This window comes from Rhinolophus hipposideros (genome assembly GCF_964194185.1).
Source record: "Rhinolophus hipposideros genome assembly, chromosome: 16".
NCBI lineage: Eukaryota > Metazoa > Chordata > Mammalia > Chiroptera > Rhinolophidae > Rhinolophus > Rhinolophus hipposideros.
The window spans coordinates 14,278,553-14,299,619 of record NC_138062.1 but is presented as its reverse complement, the minus strand read 5'-3'; the positions used below and the strand labels follow the sequence as shown (position 1 = coordinate 14,299,619).

Sequence of the window (21,067 nt, the reverse complement as noted above, 5' to 3'; positions counted from 1 at the left end):
AGAAGGAAGGAAGAAAGGAAGGGAGGAGAAACGAACTTTGTAAGTTCTAGTCTGAGTGACTGGGAGAATGGAACTGCCTCCAATTAGAAAGTCAACAAGAAGGGGTGGATATTTAGGGAGAAGATAATTAACTCAGTTTGGGACACTTTAGAAAAAAAAAGAAAGTCCTGCTAAGCTCTCATAACATATAAGCTCCATAGTAACCAATATATTCTGTGTTGCAGTGATTAAAATCCATGCTAGAGATTCATAGGTTTACTCTTAGTCAAGTGACTTCATTCATCTAAACCACATCTATCATCTATAAAGGTAATAATAACAGCATCTCCCCCTTATAGCTGCTACATGTGTTACAAATAACATATGGAAAGCGCTTAGCATATATAGCAAGAGCCCCCCCCCCCCCAAATGTTAAATGTTATTTTTAAAAAGTTAAGAGAAATATCAGGAACTTTAAAATCATGACCTCTAATCTGTGGTTTGTAAAGAAATAACCAGGAGCCTTGGTTGTCAGTATTACTATGGCTTTTGTTGGTATTATAATTGATCAACTAATTATCATTAAGAATAGTTTTAAATACTTTAAAATTGTCATATGCTATTTACATGATTGCCTAGGTATTCTTTTTAATTAGGACCATTTTGAAAAGAACCTACAGATGGAATCAGACTATCATTCGTTTAAATGTCATGTTCCCACTAAACTTGATTTTTGTTATCTTAATTGGTTCTTTATAGACAGTCTAGAGGAGGCAAAAACTGATCTTGAGGGATATAACAAAATTAATTTTATATTGGACTTGAGTTACAGTGAGGTATTCTGATACCATCATAACTTTATTTTTAGTATGAAGTAATACACAACAGTTCTTGGAGTTTTTCAGCATGATGATCTGACTTTCACTGTAATAATTTGCACACTGTACTTATTGTGTAGGGCCAAACTAAATAGAAACTGATGTTGTGGTTTCAAACACAGGTCATACCAGGTTTTTCCATACCACCTCTCAGTGATACCTATGTTTACTCTAAAGGAACCAGGTCCTTAGAACTGTTTCTTATTGATGTCCTGTGTGAAATACTAGAAATATACATTAACTAAAACTATGAATGGCATGAGTTTAAATCAGAATCACATACCATGTATTTAGTCACAGGAGTTTGATGAAGATAATATAATTTTCATTCGATAAATATTAATGCTTACCATATGAAAATCACTATCTTATAAAATTTCAAAGCACATAACACATGTCCAAGTTACTCTTTATAATCCTCTAGCATGCAAAGATTATTACTCTCATTTTATACAATATTAGATTCTAGAAAATAAGGTATTAAAACACTCAGTGGTTGAGGAAGCAAATAAATGAAATCCGGACAGTGGTCAAATGGAGAAAAATAATGAGATTCTAATTATCTAGCCCAGTATGTCAAATGAATAAAGTATGATAGCGCGACCAGTTGACTCAGTTAGACTGCAGTGCTCATTAACACAAGGTCACTGGTTCAATTCTCACATGGGCCAGTGAGCTGCACCCTCCACAAGTAGATTGAAAACAACAACTTGACTTGGAGCTGATGGGTCCCGGAAAAACACACTGTTCCCAATAGTCCCCAATAAAAACACACAAATAAAAATTTTTTTTAGTAAAATAAAGTATGATAGATTCTTACAATAAAATAATCTTACACGTTACTAGAATAGCTTCATTAATATCAATACTTAAAATATTATTAGTCATCATAGAAGCAAAAATACCAACTTTAAGTTGCTGTAGAACCAAAGAATCCAGATGATTTTTTTCCTCTGTGACTGCCTAAATTTGAAACACACTAACCCCACTCTTGATTCTAATAGCCATATAGGAGGTCTACTGTAATCTGGAAAAAGGTCTTATTACCGGAAATGTAACGTATTTGCAAATTGTTATTTTTTCCTTTTATACTATACATCTAAATTTGCCAATTACTTCCACAGTCAGGGAAGAACCTTTACATGTTATTTTAAAAATGTGAATTTTTTGGACTGACTTTTTGACTTTGAGTCATTTCTTGTGACGTTTTGATGAGATCCTTTCAATTTAATGGATCGTTGGAGTCATGCCCAAACATATTTGGTTTTAGTAAACAATTAAGAAAATTGTATTTGAAATTTTGGGTTGGATGTGTAAAGCATGTGCAAAATCCCATTTCAATATGAACACAGTTTCTAAACAAAACCATATGTTGCTAGCAGATCTTAGCTAGTATTGAAAATTTGCTGGCTATCTATAAACATTACGTTCCAGAAGAGAATGTTAAGTTCTTCCCTTTAAAACATCAAACAGAAAAACTATGACTTTTCATAAGTAATATTTCATCAGATCATACTAAGAACTAAATAAAGGAGGGGGGAAGTAAAGAAAATGAACAACGAGAAGTTTTGTGTTTTTTAGCATATCTGTCTACAAGCAGAAACTGAAGGGTAAGGAAGATAAAGGAACTGAAGATGAAGCTGTCTAAAGACCCCCTGCTGTCACTGGGCTACGCCTTTGCAAAGACCTGCTTGTCCACATTAGAGGCTGGGTTTTTCGAGGCTGGAGTCAGGAAGGAAGTCACCCTTCTAAGGATGTCCAGAACTGAAGAATCTTGAGTGACAAGTCAATTAGGGAAAACTCTATTATGAAATGCTAGGTAGACCAAGATGACAAAGTCTGCCCTGGCACTACAGGTGAAATCCAGCGAAGGTGCTGATCCAACAAGTGGAACAAAGATGGAGACACAGTAAATTGAGAGTGGGTTGGGGACCAGAGAAGTGGGCACAGACCATTATTACAAACAGCCTCAGGAGATCTGTGATTCTTGTCTATGTTCTAATGCTTGAGTATTTTGGGCAGGAAGAAAGTGTGAGAGCTGGAAGGAAGAGGAAAATACAACGGAGCAGGCCATGGTGTGGAGCCCATGTTAGCCTTCCTAAAGACGATGACTTTCTTCTCTAAAATGAGAGAACAGAGAGGAAGCATAGATGGAAAGAAGAGAAACTCTGATAAGATGTGACTACACTTCTGTCAGGTGGAAAGAGTGTTGGTGGGAGCTGTGGCATATGTTAGTCCTATCACTCTTAACTCACATTGAACTAAAAGCCCACTAAATATTTTCATACTTGCATTTTGACTATGTATTGTTGATGAATTGGACATGAATTTTGAGGGAGAAAAGGCAGGATTTCCCCTCGGTTTCTTGTGTAAACAATTTAGTGTGTACAGTCATGACATTGAGGTAGATGACGCCACCAGCCCTCAAATCATCAAGACCTGGAAGACCCTGAGGCCCTTTAAATGGGTCTGTGACATCTAAATCATTTTCATAATAATTCTAAAATACAATATGCCTTTTATGGATTAATAACTCTTTATTAAGAATTTCAATTCTAAACATTAGAAGGCTCCTTATTCTGGTCCGCAGCAGAAATGTTAGAGTTCTCTGCCGGGAGGTTGGACGCAGCCATAAGGAAATCCAGAAGGAAGCCGCTGTCATCCTCCTTCTCAAAGTTGATGGGGTACATCTTGAACCCAGGTTGTTTCTCTGGGCTGGGAAGTATGGCCTTGAGTTCCTGTAGGCGGCTGTTGCCAACAGAGGCGTTCGTGTTCTGTAGCTCCTAGTGAGAGACGTGACACTTGATGCCAGACTTGGGGGTGAACTCGGGGACCTGTACCAACTGTAAGAGTATGGTCAGAGCAGTTCTGTCCCGAAAGCCCGGTGGCCCACAGGTCTGGGCACACAGGTTGGCATCAGCCCTCACATGTCCAGACACAGGGGACTGTTGATGTCAAAGATGAGTGGGTGTGGACAGCGTTCGGGCCCAGCCCAAACAAGGCTCCTGAGCTTGGTGGGAGGAAAGCTGTGCAGAGGTTGCTGCAGTACTGGGTGCACCAGTGGTGACAAGCCCAGGTCACATGGTTAGCCCAGGTCTGTGGCCACCGGAGCATAAGGCTGCACTGCACCACCACTAGGGGTTCAGTGTCTGCCAACTGCACTGGCCATTCCATAAACTTGGAGCCTGTGACATAACGGTGGAGTTTTCTGCTGTCTGCTTGAAGGGGCCTTCAAAGCCATCCCGAGCCCACGGCAGGGTGTGCCCAGTGGCATTGGGGAGGCTCTTCAGCATGCAGATGGAAATGAACTTCTCAGGAGGGTCCTGGCAGGAGTTATATGACTCTGTCAAGTCTGGGATAAGCACTTGCACGCTGCCCTTTGCACACGGTGTGACCGATTCCAGCAGCAGCTTACGGTAGTACACACAGCGGTCCATACACAAGTGGGCGTCCACAAAGTCCAGGGCACTGGCCACACCACCCAGGTTTCGGAGGAAGTCACTGTCAAAGACATGCTCGGTGTCAGGGCTCCTGCGGTTCTGACAGCTCATCACACGGATGTTTGGGTCTATCTGGTGCACAGCTGCAGCAGCTGTGCCTGACTTCAGTTTCAAGACATCCCAGGGCAGGAACAAACACTGTATGTTCAGATTGGATCTCGGTGGTGTCCATGTGTGTCACGGTGATTGCCCTCCTCTCCCCGCAGCCTAGCCCAATCACTGCAAAATTCCTAAGCAGCTCACAGCCAACGGACTCTGCACCCCTCAAGAAGTAACCCTGTCTGCCTATCTTCGCTTGTAGGTGTGAGCCAAATACAGCCACCTGCCCACCATAACGGTTCTGGCACGGAGGCACTTGTCCTTCGTGAGGAGAGACACTCCAGGGCATCAAAGTACAGCCACTGCATGATAGGCATACATTTTCAGAGCAGACCTCCATAGCTTTCTGGGAGGCCAGACCCTTCGTGAAGGCGTTTACAGATGCTAGATCTCAGCCGTCACACGTTCAGCTTCCAAATGAGGCGTTCCTGCAGGTTGTCCTGCTGCACTGTCGGCAGGGTTAGAGCATTCACGGCCTGTACGAGGCTCACCAGTTCTTTTGCATCCTCCTCACTGTGGGGCCGAGGGGCCCGGCTGTGATCAGCACAGAACTGATGCAAGGCCTGGAAGCCAACATGCAGCTGAGTAGCGAGAAGACTCGGCAAAGTCTGTTCTCACATAGTCTTGCTCTGCCAGTGAGGCCAGCAAGGATTGGGAGCCCATCTTCTTAGGTACTTGGACCTGACTGGCGATGCCTCCAAGGACGTGGTCAGAGAAGCTGGAAGTATCTCACATACTGAAGATGTAAAGGACACTATTGTGTATGGGGCAGGTGGTATTGAGTTTGTACATGCCCTGGACTTGTGTGAAGGAGGCAAAGTCATGCAGAGCCTCATCTAGGCAGGTGACAACATCAGGGCTGTTCCCCATTGGAATCTGTGAGGATCATTTTCTCTCCAAAGTAACAGAACAACTCCCCAAACAGGCCCCACGTATCTGCCACTACCAGCTTGATTCCATGGCTGTGACAGAACTCACCCACCTGTAGCTGGTACTTCAGGAGCATATTGGTGAGGACCACCCCTGGAAACCACTAAGGAAGTCCTCAACGAGGGCCCCAGTATAGGGTACATAGTACATGATGGGCAGATGGGCACATAGCCCTGCATCTCAGCAACTTGGGGCTATGACGCCTCAGCCTGGTTTGTACCGATTTCTTCCTCCTGCAGGTAGAACTGGGAGGAGAGGTCAGCCCACTGGGCAGTGCCCTGGTCATACAGGGTGATAGCTCTGACTGCACCAAGGATGATATTCGTGGCTATTTCCACACCTAGGCCCTGGAGGCCTGACACCAGCACACTGGATGTCTGGAGATGCTTCATTGCCTCATTGCCCATCACATACAGCTGAGGGGATACTCATCTATCGCCATTTCACTGCCATTTTTTTTTTTTTTGGCATTCCAGTGGAATGCCAAAAGTCCTGAGGGCACTTTGAATATCACAGAATAGGTGGAGGAGCAGTTAGAACTTGGTTTTGAATCAGGCCCAAAGATTCAGTGTTTCTTGGATAGTAGCACACTAGACATCTGAAGGGTCAGAGGTGGTCCAGATGTGGTAGGTTTTTCTTTTTGTTAGTGGCAACTCTCAAGAGCCAAAACAAGATGGCGGCCATGGAGCTGGAGGCCCAGACAAAATGTTTTATAGTATGACTTGCTAATTCTCATTCTCTCATGAGTGTTTAGTGGAATTTTTCAGAGACTATACCTCTTGAGATAACATCATTGTGATACTGGGCTATCATTTTATTGAATGATAGTATGTGTATTCTTGCGTTCAAATGCTTAGTCATAATTTCTAATTCAGTAAGATAGGTATAATTCTTATAAGACAAACTCTTGGGAGTCCTCCGTTATTTAAAAAATTCTGTGACGTGACATTCAACAATTTAAATGAAATTGAGAATCCTTGAAAGTGACAAACTACCAAAGCTCAGTTAAAGAGAAATAATGGCTAGAATAGCCCTATATCTACTAAAGAAATCAAATTCATAGTTAAAAGCCTTCCTATAAATAATATTCCAGACCCAGATGGCTCTACTGTTAAATTATTTCCAATATATAAGGAAGAAATAAAACTAATTTTATACAAATTCTTTTAAAAAAGTAGAGAACAAAGAACAATTCCCCATTCATTTTTACGAGGCCCTCATTACCTACCTTGAAATGAAAACAAAAGACACAAAAATACTACAAAAAAGAAAGGAAATAAACTACAAAGCAATATACCTCAGAAATATAGACACAAAGATTCTTAACTTATATATATCCTAGTGTGGTTTACCCCAGGAATGAAAGAAGGGCTTAACATTTGGAAATTAATCAATCTAATTCACCATATTAAGGTTCTAAAATGAAAAAAAAAATCATATGAAGGATTCAGTAGATTCAAAAAAAAAAGTTATTTGACCACCTTGAACACCTTGTCACACACACAAAAAAATTCTCAGCAAGTTGGATATTGAAGAGAATTTCCTCAATTAAATAAAGAACATCTACAAAAATCTCATGGATAGCATCAAACCATCAAACTTAATAGTAAAATACTGAATTCCTTCCCCCCATGATAAGAATAAAAGAAAGGATGACCTTTATCACTACTCCTATTTGACATTATACTTGAACTTCTACCTAGTGCAATCAATAAGAAATACAAGTTGGAAAGAAAGTAGAACAATTTCTATTTGCAGAGTACATAATTACCTATGTAGTATAGAACTACTAAGTAAGTTTAGTGCAAACAGCCTTTTCCCAGAAACATTTTTTCAAAACCAATCAGTGGCAATTCTTGAATATCAAAAAAAAAAAAAAACGAGATCTAATTACTGAATACTGAAGATGTCAGTAACAGTTGGGATAAATTAACAGGTTTGCAAAAGTTTAAAAGGAAAAGCTGTGGCATGAGATATCTATAAAGGACATTGAAAGGCTACAGTATATTCTTGAGAATGTAGAATGCTATGTGCACATATACAGCTGGGCACATTCCTGGGCAGAGTGCATGTTCAGGAAAACATAAGAAGGCCCTGAGCTCTCACCTCCAGCTAATCTGGAGACCCTGCAAAGAGAAAGTGATGGCTAAGCTGGAGTTGTAAAGTCTGGATGAGTTTTGAAGGCCTGACCCAGGACACATACAGAGCCCCTTGACAAAGAATGTGAGGCCTATTGGTTAGAGACAGCTAAGAAAACCTCTGTCCAGTCATTGGCTGATAGCCAGAGATTTGGGTGGCCACACATGATAAAGTGACTTTACAGAATTACTTCAGAGATGTCACTAAACAAACAACACAACACAACAACAAACAGCCAAAACAACCCTGATGAAGGAGAAACATCTGATTTCTCAAGTTGCCACATAACAGTATTTAAAATGTCCAGTTTTCATCCTACTGTATGGGAAAAGATATTTGCCAATGATATATCTGATAAGGGATTAATATCACAAATCTATAAAAAACTTACTCAACTCAAGTCCAAAAAACAAACAACCCAATTAAAAAATGGGCAGAGGACTTGGGGAGACATTTTTCTAAAAAGGACATACAGAAGGCAAGAAGACATATGAAGAAATGCTCAACCTCACTATCCATCAGAGAAATGCAAATAAAAACCACAATGAGATACCACCTCACTCCAGTCAAAATGGCTATCATCAATAAATCAACAAACAACAAATGCTGGCGCGGATGTGGAGAAAAGGGAACGCTAGTGCACTGTTGGTGGGATTGCAGATTAGTGCAGCCACTATGGAAAACAGTATGGAGGTATCTCAGGAATCTGAAAATGGAACTACCCTATGATCCAGTAATTCCACTCCTAGGCATCTACCCGGAGAAATCCAAAACTCCAATTCAAAAATCTGTATGCACTCCTATGTTTATTGCAGCACTTTACACAATAGCCAAGATATGGAAACAACCAAAATGCCCATCGGTAGATGACTGGATTAAGAAGCTGTGGTACATTTATACAATGGAGTACTATGCAGCCATAAAGAAGAAAGAAATCTTATCATTTGCAGCAACATGGATGGATCTAGAGAACATTATGTTAAGTGAAATAAGTCAGAAAGAGAAAGACAAGTACCATATGATCTCACTTATATATGGAATCTAAAGAAAAGACTATGTGAATGAACTAAGCAGAAACAGTTTTGGGGACACAAAGAAAAAACCGAGAGTTGTTAGATGGGTGTGTGTGTGGGGGGTTGGGGATAAGGGGAAAGGTGAAGGGATTTGGACGCAGCTGGTAACAACAAGATGGCCTCAGGGTTTTTTTTGAAAATTAATTTGGGGAAGGTATTCAATAATGTTGTAAAGATTTTGTTGGGTATCCGATGGACATGCGTCCTATTTGGGAGACCACCTCAGGGATACTGTGGATACCTGATCACGGCATTGTACACCAGAAGCTAAACATTAATGAATGCCAACTATAATTTTATATATATAATGTGATGGTTCAGTGTGAGGTCGGAGGGATAGTGGATGGGGGGTGGGGGGTTCACAGTATGAGGGATATAAATGATGAACGTCTAAGTATTCCTTGTTTTGTACACCTGAAACTAATAAAAAAAAAAGTAAAATGTCCAGTTTTCAACAACAAAAATATATGTGAGATATGCAAAGAAATAAATTATGACTCAAATAGAGGAAAAAAGCAGTCAATAGAAACTGTCCCTAAGAAAACCCAATGTTGGGTTTACTAGACAATGGCATTAAATCACTTATTTTTAAATATGTTCAAAGAGCTAAAGAACCATATCTAAAAAATACAGGAAAGTGTTAGGATGATGGTCTTACCCCTAAAAAAGACTATTAATAAAGAGAAATTATAAAATAGAGCCAATATAGATATTCTGGAGTTTAAAAATATAATAACTGATATTAAAGTTTTACTAGAAGAAATTAGCAGATTTTAGCAGATGAAAGAAAATATCAGCAAACTTGAAGATTTATCAAGCTTATCTTAGTAATGAGTCTAAGGGACAGAAAAAAAAAAGAAAAGAAATAAACAGAGACTAGAGATCTGTGAGACACACACCTCTCTCTCTCTCTCTCTCTCTCATATGCGAGTGGCCAATACACATATGAAAAGATGCTCAACATAATGAGTCACTAAGAAAACACAAATCTAGACCACAAGGAGATACTTCACACTCACTAGGAAGAGTATAACAAGAAGGACAGACAATAACAAGTGTTGACAAGGATAGGAAAAATTGGAACCCTCATTCATTGCTAGTGGGAATATAAATGGTGCAGCCTTTAGGCAAAACTAGTTTGACAGTCCTTCAAGAAGTTAGTGTGACCATATGACCTAACAATTCCACTCTTAAGTATAACCCAAGATAATTGAAAACAAAGGTGCACAGAAGAACATGTATGCAAACGTTCATAACTGCATTATTCGTAATGACTAAAAAGCTGAAACAATCCAAATGTCTATCAAGTGATGAGTGACTTAACATACAGTATACCCATACAATGGCATATTATTCAGCCACATAGATTAATCTTTTTAACAGGTTAGCTGGATCACTTGGATAGCCATATGCAAATAAATAAAGACAAATAAATGAAATTGAACAATAATCTTTATCTCACAGCATATGCAAAGATAATACAAAAGTTAACTCAATGTGGCTACTGAATATATGTGTGTTATCTAAAATTATAAAGCTTTTGGAAGAAAACATAGAAGGAAAAATATTTGTGACAGATAAGACATAAAAAGCAGGAAAAATAAAAGTTGATATTTTAGACTTAAAAATTAAAATATTTTGCTCTTCAAAAGCCACAGTTAATAAATTGCAAAAGAAAACAACAGTTTGGGAGAAAATGTTGTAAAACATATTTCTTATAAAGGACTTTTATATTTACCAAAGTACTCTTATAACTCAAATATCTCTTAGGTAATGAAGTCTTGTTTCTGATCTTTGTGTGGTGAAGAACCAGGCTTGTAGGAGGAAAGCACTAAAAATTCTGGGGCTTGGCCACATTTCAAAGTATTTTCTGTTGTAATAATGTTCACTCTGTTTCCTGTCCCTGAAATCCAAATTTACCACAGGATTTCAGTTCTCCCCAGGAAAGGACATGTTGGATCCATGAATCTGAATTATATTCTAGAAGAAAGGAGCCATTAACACTACATTCATCTTAAAAAAAGATGATACAACCTGGGTCGAGGCAGGACAATCAGAATTATGCCTTTTGTCCTATCTTTATTATTAATAATGCTCCTTGTACTTTAGAATTTACCAGTTTAATAGTTATTGGGTCATGCTAAACTTAAGCCACATTCAAACCCACAGATAAACAGTGATCCTTGAAAGAATCCTTCAGGTAGACAGGATGGGGGAAGGAGGGAATAAATTAGCTAGTGTTACTTTCTTCTTTGTTAATAGAACCCATATCAAACAGCTTATTATTATTATTATTATTATTATTATTATTAGACACTTTTTTAAAACTGCTAAGGTGTTTCAAATGTATAGGCACAGTGGAAGTGCTTAGAGGGACTGTGTCCAAATTACCAATCCAAAAGCCATTTTGTTCTACCTTTCTGATCTTCAATATTTTAATTTTTAAAATAGGGATGGGACCATCTTTCTTCCATATATCACAAGGCTGTCATAAAGATCATATATGATAATGTATGTGAGTGAAATTTGTAAATTCCAATGTGAAATATAGAATTGTTTTGAAAAAGGTTTTATTTTTCTTCTAAAATTTCAACCTCCATATAAGTTTTCTTGAAGACTATTTAGTAGACAGTTGTTGATTATCTTCTTTATTCACATTGTTGTTCTAGTCTTTCCTGAAGGTAAACCTAGAAATCAATGTTTGCATCAAGTGACTAAACTGATTTGGGCTCACTCTATCATCTTTCTCTTGAGAATTTGAATTCACATGAAGTATTTTTCAGACAATGTCTCTGGAATCATAGGATTATATAAAGTTGTGGTCAGAGTTGGCTCATGTTTACCCAAATCCTTGGTGAACTGAAAGGACCTTGAGGGCGAGGATTTTCTAGAGAGATTCAAGGGAGAAGAACACAGAGCTTGGCTGCCTGAGGCTCCAGGCTGGAAGAGAAGACAGAGCTGCTGCCTATAAATCTGTGCCTTCTGGCTCTGTAATCTATGCTACTCTCTTTAAAAAAAAAAAAGAAAGAAAAAAAAAGAAAAGAAAAGAAAAAACAAAAATAACAGAAAAAAAACAGCTTTATTGAGATTATTTTACATGTAAAATTTACTCATTTCAAGTGTATAATTCAGTGATTTTGAGTAACTTTACTGAGTGATACAACTATCACCATAAATCATTTCTAGAACTTTCATTCCCTAATAAGATCTCTCCTGCCCACTGATAGTTAATCCTCACTCTCACTCTCAGTGTCAGGCAATCACTAATCTACTTATAAATGTGCCTATACTGGACATTTCATAGAAATGGGATCCTACAATATGTCCTCTCTCGTGTCTGGCTTCTTTCACCTACCATCCTGTTTTTGAGGTTCATCTCTTGATGTGGACGTGTCAGTATTTGTTCCCTTTAATTACACAGTTGGATTTCATTGCATAGATATACTGCAGTGTCTCTGTAGGTGATATAACTCAGGGAAGAGCATTTGAGTGCATATCCCATTCTTCACGCACGTCTCCCTTCACTTATGATAGCTAGCATGAGTTTCAGTTCTTAGCAACCAAACGGTCTCTGACTAACTGGATCAAAGCAGTTAACCATTACAGAAAACATTCCTCGACTCACCTCAAACTATCTTTGACAAAAATATAGCGTTAGACTTATCTTTTTACTTTACTCTTATTGTATTGGTATCTCTAGACTTAGGTTTCATTTTTCAGGTTTCGTACACATGCTCAAAAAAAAATTTACCCATCTTTTACTATAAATCCATAGTACCTACTATACTCAAATATTGTATCATTAATATACATATCTTTTAAATGATTACTTTTGTATATATAGAAAAGAAAAAATAGATTATTTCTTGGAAATAAGGAGATGTTAGGATTCTAGTATGTTTTCTGCTAGTAAGACAACTTATTTTTCTCTTCCTAGTTTTCCTGTGCTACAGAGTTTTATGCTATACAGATTGCCCAACTAATGCACCACTTGCTGGGAAGTCAAGGTATTATCTGTGCAGCTTAAATATTTATGAGTCAAAAAAAAAAACAAAAAACTACAAGCTGAAGGGTGTGCCATTTATGAAAGCTTTAATGGATGTAGTTTAGCCCAAACTGAAACTTGTTTGGGGAGCACAACTGCATTTGTTTAATGATACATGAAAATATTATTCTGTACTTGGCATAACATCAGCAAGTAATTGGAAAGCAGAAAATGCCTAACTGTAGTTTGGGAGACTTTTACTGCTGAAAGAAAAACTGCTATGATTATAGCAGAAGACTGTGTTAGCAAAAGAACAGTGCTTCTGGGGCTTAAATGCAGGGAATATTATGCCACATATGTCATGACAATGCAGTTCCTGTGTCTTAGGAAGTGTGGGTTTGGTCCCACATGAGCAGTGGTGAGCATATATTGGATAGCATGGCACTTGGCTGTGACACTTGAAAGCACAGACGTCACCGGCAAATATTGCACTTATTCTAATTGAGAACCACGTTGGCTTGTAATTAGACTTCTGAGAAACAGTGGGATGGTAGATATTCACAACTTCCAATTAGACATAGGAGAACAAGAATACAGCATGTAGGGGGATTATTGGGGGCACTCTTGCATTTGTTTCATTGGCATATATACTCTACCTATTCTACTCCCCCACCCTTTGTTTTTCTCCTTTTTTCCTTGAGAGACAAAGACCACCTTAGGCTGAGTGGATCTCAGTGATTTGTTTCAAGTGTGGATAGTCCCTAGTCACAGTTGATGGAATTTGCCGTTGTGTGTTTGTGGGTGGGTAGAAAGGGGACAGATGAAAGAGAAAAAAAGGCAGGACCACATTGCAGTGGGCTAAGGGTGAGAAGTGTCAATTAGGATTTCCTGTGCAGGCTCAATGGAGGAGATCACCTTCTTGAAATCCCTTCCTATTGCCCTGGAAAATGAACACTCCTGAAGCATGTCAGGCTAGAAATGTTGGGTCAATTCATCTTACCTTGTCAGCTTCTGGTCTTCTGGACCAAACAGAAAAGCATGTACCTAACTACAAAATGGCTATTATGAAAATAGCCCTAACTCCTCATTAAACAGCTTTAAAACTCACCTTAATTATTTAATAATTAAGAATTTAATATGTTGATAACATTTAATATGTGATTTTGATTTGATCTAGCCAGGCATAAAAAAATCCATAGCTTGTAATACACAGTTGTGTTTGTATAAACACATGTGCTATACTTTCCTTTTGCAATTCAGTGTTATGTGCATTAAAGAAAAACTAAAATTATAAAAGTTATACATGCAGACAGTTTCAAATAATTCTACAGGTTTGAATAAAAAAAGCAAGAGCATCCTTTTCCCCTTCCCCAAAGTCATTCCCAACTCTCGCCACCTTTCCTCGCCTCCAAAAGCAACCCAAATGGTAAACCTTTAGTTATTTCATTTGCCATTTACCTCCATGTGTCTAAAAAATATGCTAATGTTGCTATGTTTTGATTCCTGTTTCAGGCATATTGCATTCCCCTATGGAAGTATAGATTGTTCTTTCATACGTACCTGTTAAAAAAATTATCCTGATACTTGTTAAAAACAGTAAGGAAGATTTTATTCAGAATGTTGTGATAAGTGTCAAGACAATCACAATAGTGGAGAGCAATCAGGCTCATTCCTGAATACGGTGAAAACAGCTGGGGATTTGTAGCCAAGGAGCAGAGTGAAGGGGTCAACTGATGGACAATTACTAAGAGGAAACCTCAGGGTGGGGGGATTCTTGCTTAAGTCACAACAGGGTGACCAGATATCAAGAGTGGGGATGAAGAATTTCATCAGATATCAAAGGTGTGAGGAATTCCTGCTTAGGAGGGTTGGGCTAGGCAAGCTAAAGACAGGGCTCAAGACAAAAGCCTAGGAGAAAAGGGCTCCGAGGAGCCTGTCTAAAGTTTGGTCAAGGAGAGGGTCTTTATCACACCCACCCCCTACCACCCCAAATACTTCTCTTCCCAGGTGTCTATGCAATAATTTTTAGTTCAATCAATAGTCAATGTTTGCCTAATGATTTCACAAATATTATTAAAATACACTTTAAGGCTCAGCTGTGTTGAATGGTTTATTATGATTATATTTTCTTTCCTCTACAACTTGCTTTCTTTGAGGTTAATATTTGCCTTATTTTTGCTGTTGTTTTCTATAATCAAATTATTTCCCAATTCTTTATAAGTATAAATCTCCCCTCAATGTATTCAAACATATCAGATTCTCTTGCTTCTGCCTTCCTCACTCCCTGTCATTTATTTCTTTTCTTGTCCCTTCTTCTTTCTATCCTTTTCTTTTTCCTTTCCCTTCTCTTCCCTTCCATTTCTTTTCCTTTTCTTTGCTTTTCTTTCTCTTACCCAAGAGTCATGCCAGAGTAATGGAACTGGGGATGAGCAGATGTCCCTAAGCAGAGTTTGTTCTCAGGGAAAGATGGATCAAAATCAATGATTCTGCATATAATTTAAAAAAATATCAGCAGAGACTTCCAAGTAAAGATAGCACTTTGAACATAGCCATCTACATTTCTCCCTCCCCAAATTCCACAAATTCCTCTGAGTTTTGTTATTGTTGTTGTTATTATTGTTTTGTTTTGGATTCAGTCACAAGAAAGTTTCTCTGTAGGGATGAAATTTGAGCTAAGAAATGAATATGGCCACTGTGGATGGCCTGTATAATCAGCACTACAGCTCTGGGCTTAAATTATAAGAAAGATGCAGATATTCCAAAATTAAGAGAGAGAGAATATTATCAGAATAGGGAGCAATATTCCATTCAAAGGAGAAAGCTTCTTTAATGTGAAAACAGAAATAAGAAATAAGGACTGTCAATGTGGTTGGCGGAAGGAAAGAGAAAGGATATGTAGCCAGGGAAGTAAAGGTCCCAGGTCAGGGTGACTCTAGAAGCAAGAATCAGAAGAGTATTCTAAGGAAATGTAAAGGCTCCAACCATGAAGTAAAGATTCTATGTGATGGTACGAAGGCACTGGAGGAAAGTATTTAAACTGGAGTGTGTGGATGGATATATAACCTGGTTTAAGTTTTTCAAAGAACACCCTGCCTGCTGGGTAGAGAATCAAGTGAAGGGGGATGTATTTTCAGTATATATTTTGGAAGTTCCATCATAAGATTCGCTTGTTGTTTGGACGCTATGGTGAGAGAAAGAGAGGAATCAAGAATGATTGTTTGGTGTTGGCTTGAGCAACTAGATAGGCAATGGTGGCACGTACCGATATAAAGAAGAAAGCAGAAGGAACAGGTCTTGGAGTATCAAGAAGTATTTTGTTTGTTTGTTTGTTTGTTTGTTTTGTTGAAATTAAGATAGGTATTTCCCACCCAAGGGACAGAATCAACTGGTCCTCTTGGAAATGAGTTTACCGACTTCAGTTACAGAGAATCAGAATTGGATTATATAGATATCATTGAAAGTCACGGCTCTTGAGATTTTCTAGAGAAAAAAAATTACTTGAGGCAGAGAAAGGGGCTTAGAACTGAACACTAAGGTACTTCACTTTTCCAAGAGAAATAGAAGAAAGCAGCAATGAAATTTAAGAAAGATAAGCCAAAACAAAAGGAAACAAAACAAAACAAAACAAAACAAAACCCCAGGAAAATAATTGGACTGAAGTCAAGACAAGAAAATGTTTTAAGAGTTGTCAACTGTGTTGAATGCTGTTGAAAGATGAAGAAAGATAAACTTAGACAAGTGATTACTAAATTTGGCAAAGCTACCGTGATAATAGTAGCCTCCCTGAAATGTGAAACATGGAGTGATTTTTGAATGATTTTAGGAGAAAAATGGAAGATGAAAAGGAAGTGAAGATGTGATAGAAGACAATTTTGTAAGTGGTTTTACTGTGAAGGGGATCAGAGAAATGTAGCAGTAGATAGGAAAACTGAGATGAAAGGAGAGGTTTTACTCCTTTACCATTCATCTTTTGTTTACATCAGAGATTTAATGCATATTTCTATGTTAATTGAACTGATAGAGAGGAGACAGAGAAACCAAACTTCCAAGAAACAGGGGTGAATCAAGGGGCAAAAATCCTTGAGAAGGAAGAGCAGATGGCAACCAGAGCACGAGAGGTTAGCACTTGATAGGAATGACATTTCCTGCAATGTAACCTGGAGGGAGCTGAGGGTATACACATACAAAGGAGCTGGCAGATTTAATGAAGGTACGTGAGCAAGTTCATGTTTGGTTATTTTTATAACATCATTAAAACAGAAGCGAGGTTATCTGCTCAGATAGTAGGGTGAGGGGCATATTGGAGTTACTATCTCCAGACTGAAACTTAGACTGTGCTAAAAAAAAAAAAAAAAAAAAAAGGCAGCTGAATCAAAATGCATTTCTCAGTATCACTTTAGCATATGCCAGCACTGAAAAATAAAGATTTATGATCCTTGAAATCGACATCAGGAACCATTAACAACTTTTCACTCAGATATAAGTCCTGACATATTGCCTCTACTCATTTAACCATAAAGTTGTCATCTGGGGGTTAAAATATTAACATACTGATGGTATAACCACAGGACGTTATGATCACCAGCAGAAATGTATTGGCTCATCATAGTTTTTGTGTGTCATGTAAATCAACACATGCTCCTATTTCTGGTGTATCCACAGGGTACAAACATCTCCCATAGTGTGCACAGGCAAGTGATGTAATGCTGGAGCTTCATCTCTCCTGAAGTCTGTGTCAATCACCATCATCAATTTGTATTTTGATAAGCAGTAAGTGCTATTAGGAGATAACTCTGTGACTATAACCCCAAAACAACGACGTATATAACCATTTCATCCTCTTTGAGAAAATGTTTTATTTTCTCGGTAGAGCCTCTGAGATACTCCGTTAACACAAAGAAAATAGATGCCAGAGGATGTAGGAAATGATTTCCATGTATCCTAGTTATAGTTTAGTTGGTTAAGATACTAAAGCTATATAAAACAGAAGACCATACAGAGCTTTGAGATTTTGCTAAGTAATGCTTGTTTTAACAAAAATACGCATTCACCCATGTTTCATGATGTTTCCATGTTTGTTTTAAAACGAAAAGGAAATAAAACCTGAGTGATGTGGTCTAGGTTTTCTATCGGGGGTATTTTAGCAGAAAGTAATTTATGTTAATGAAAGTACATGATTGTGCATAACATCTCATTTAGTGTTTTAAGGAGAAGGCTATTGTTTGGGAAAACAAGTGTATTCAACTGTATGAGACTTAGCCATCTATATAATTAATTAGTTAATATTAAATGTATGCGTGGCTTCATTTTATTCTTGCACTACACTTGATCTTAGCCAAAAGTCTGAGAAGTGTTAAATTTTTCTTGTAGATCAACAGTAAATCCTCCTCAACTATAACATGCAGGTTTTCTTTTTTAATGAGGTGAGTATATTAGGCATAAAGCATTAAAATACATTCCTTAAACTTATGGATTTTTACAAAATGGTCAATAAAATTTCTTTACATAAAAATTATCATTTTGAAATCGAAGACCTTAGGGGGGAAAGAATTAATTAGATCAAGTGAGGCCATACAAAGACTAAATGCTCATGCAACACTATTAAAGAAGTGCTCTCTAAATTATCTTCTTAGACCAATCATTGATTTACCTCGCTTGCACTCCAAATAATTCTCCATTGCATTTTCTCCTTATCTCACAAAGACCAGGCTTCCTTACAGAAAATAAAAAAAAATCAAAAAGAAAAACAAAACCAAATTGAACACATAATCTTCAGGAAGTCATTGCAAATGCACCTGTGTTGTTTAGATGCCCTTTCATGAACAGTTCTGATGGATAAGCTTACTGAGTAAACGTGCACAAGTCATCACCTGGGATCATACTTTCTCCAATTATGAAATATTTGGAATTTTGGATCTCTTACAGCCCTTTGAGATGTTGGCGTCTATCATTTGAATCATATCACCTGGTGAAGCCACAGAGCCCTGGTAGGAAGACTCTTGAGCTAACGTATAATTGATTAGGAGTGGAGGGTGGCAGCAGCTATTGTACAGTTATAGCACTGGTCATGTTTCATTATGATTAGTCATCTGGAGAGCTGTCACTGACTCCCCTTAGACAGTCTTGCATATGACTGCCACCAAATCTAGGGAATTCCAAAAAGTGCTGTTGCATTGGATCAGACTGTATCTGCACAAGACAATTTTCCCAAACTGGAGAGTTCAGCAGTGAGGTTAGAAGGCCCCAGGGAGAGGAGAAAGCAGTATCATAACAAATGATATCATTAGTCCCTGGAAATGTTACTTTCCCCATCTAGCTATGGAACCATATTAATCTAGCTACGGAATCAACAGCATCTTTTAAACTTTCCATGTAGATAGATTTGGCCTTGCACGGAGAAGTGAAGCTTGAAATGAGTTTAAAACACAGACTCATAATTCTTAGAAAGGCCCTTTAAAATCAAATGAAGGAAATGTTGCTGGGAAGTAGGAGAAGTGGCAAGGTGAAGGGGACTGTCCCTTTTACTGTGTATACATACACCATGTGTTGTTTGATTTCTCTCCTGTTTTTGTAACAAGTGTGTTTTTTGTAACTAAATAACTAAATAACTAAGCAGATAGATAGATAGATAGATAGATAGATAGATAGATAGATAGATAAAATGAAAAGCAATCATTGGAACATCTGGTGAGTTTAGAAATCAGGGAAGAAATGATTCTAAGCACCCTGATCTAATTTTCTATCAACACCTTTTAAGTTCCCTCACTCACACCCAATGCCCTCAGGTATTAGGGCTCCCTCTTCATCTGCAATATTTTGAGTTTTATTTAATGAAGGTGAAACCACCCCACCTGCCAACCCTAGGGAGTATTTGGAAACATGGCGTCTGTGTTGAGAGGGGCATGTGTGTGTGCGCGTGTGTGTGCATGTGTGTGTGTGAGTGTGTGTGTGTGCATGTGAGTGTGTGCATGTGTGTGTGTGTGTGCATGTGTGCATGCGTGTGAGTGTGGGATTGGATGACTATGGGACACTGTTGCTATTTAGTAGCAGGAATGTCAAATATCCTGCGATGAATGAGCGAATCCCACAAAATGAACTGTTGTTGCCTAAATGCTAACTGCGCGTCTGTTGAGAACAGTGTGTGAGTTTTTTGTTATCCCTCAACTGATATGGGATCCATAAAGATCCAAGATTAGGATTCAGGTAAATATTCCTTGTTTTGAAGTCAGAATATCTCTATTACATTGAAACCCAAGAGTATTTTTCCTTATGAATAAAATGTGCATCTTTAACGCCATGGTTATTTTCTATCGTTAAACACAACGTGTATTGTCAGAGAATAAGATACGGAAACTCTAAGTCAAGAATAGATTTACAAAATAGGCATTTTCCCCATGCTTACAAATTCTCGGTCTTTGTCTTCAATTAAGATAACTCATCTATGCTAACCTGACACCTGTTGGAACCTACCACCTCCATAGGGAGCATGTTCATTTAGTGCTCACAACGCTAGTTTTTACGCCATTTGGGAAATCACAAACTGAATATTGACCTGATCTTAGCTATGTACTCACCTTCCTCTATGATTCTGGAAGGAAGAAGAGGAGCATGGAAGGGAGGAAAAGGGGGTACAAGGAGGGAGGGAGGGAGAGAGAGAGAGAGAGAGAGAGAGAGAGAGAGAGAGAGAGAGAGAGATTTAGTTCTTCATTACCATTTACAATGTGTTCTCTGAAATAGCGAGACCACTGCTCTAACATTAAATATCATTTTTAACTTCCTTTGGATGGTTTCTCCTTAATCAGTTCAAAGATCTAGTTCTCACTTTCTCCTTCATGCTCCAATTCCACTGACGTTTGTAGTTAGGCCATGCACATGTTTGGCTTCTTTTTCGATATAATCATTACAACTATAATTTGACATTTACTAAGCCTTCATAACCACAGTTTCTCCGTGTAGTAAATATATGAAATTAATAAAATGACAGCTTCCCATTTACTCTCACTTTATTTCAGAATTAAACAGGTTATCTTCCTGCATATTCTGATTGCACTGAGTTCAATTAAGGAAAAAAAAATGTTTTTCCTTTGTCTAAATTGTTTTCTGCCAAATAGCTGGCTAGACAAAAACTTTTATTTTTATTCCGTTTGTTTGGCTTTGTAGAAATTCAGTTATAGTGTACATCTGTGGTTGAAAATACATTTGGTTTTATATCACAGTTCTCTCAAATTGTGTTGAAAATCATTCTTTACTCAGAGCATTACAATATGTGCTCTTTGGTTTTCCATGGGGAAAAATACATCATTGATTTTGGCAGTAATTCCTATATATATATCAGTGAATTTAAACTTAATGAACCTCGCTTAAAATGTATTTTGTAAACATAGACAACTATAAAAATCAGGAATAAACTGATTCTAAGTTTTAGTACTTAAAGAAAAACAACCCTACAAGATAAAAACACCATATATGTGATCATAGTGAATT

General features: G+C 38.0%; 1 pseudogene across 1 annotated transcript; it reads right to left on the bottom strand.

Moving 5' to 3' along the window:
- Positions 1–3,412: 3,412 nt before the first annotated feature.
- On the bottom strand, positions 3,413–5,984 carry LOC308509364 (ubiquitin-like modifier-activating enzyme 1; annotated as a pseudogene). Its single transcript has one exon. The product of its transcript is annotated as a ubiquitin-like modifier-activating enzyme 1 (transcript).
- Positions 5,985–21,067: the final 15,083 nt, after the last annotated feature.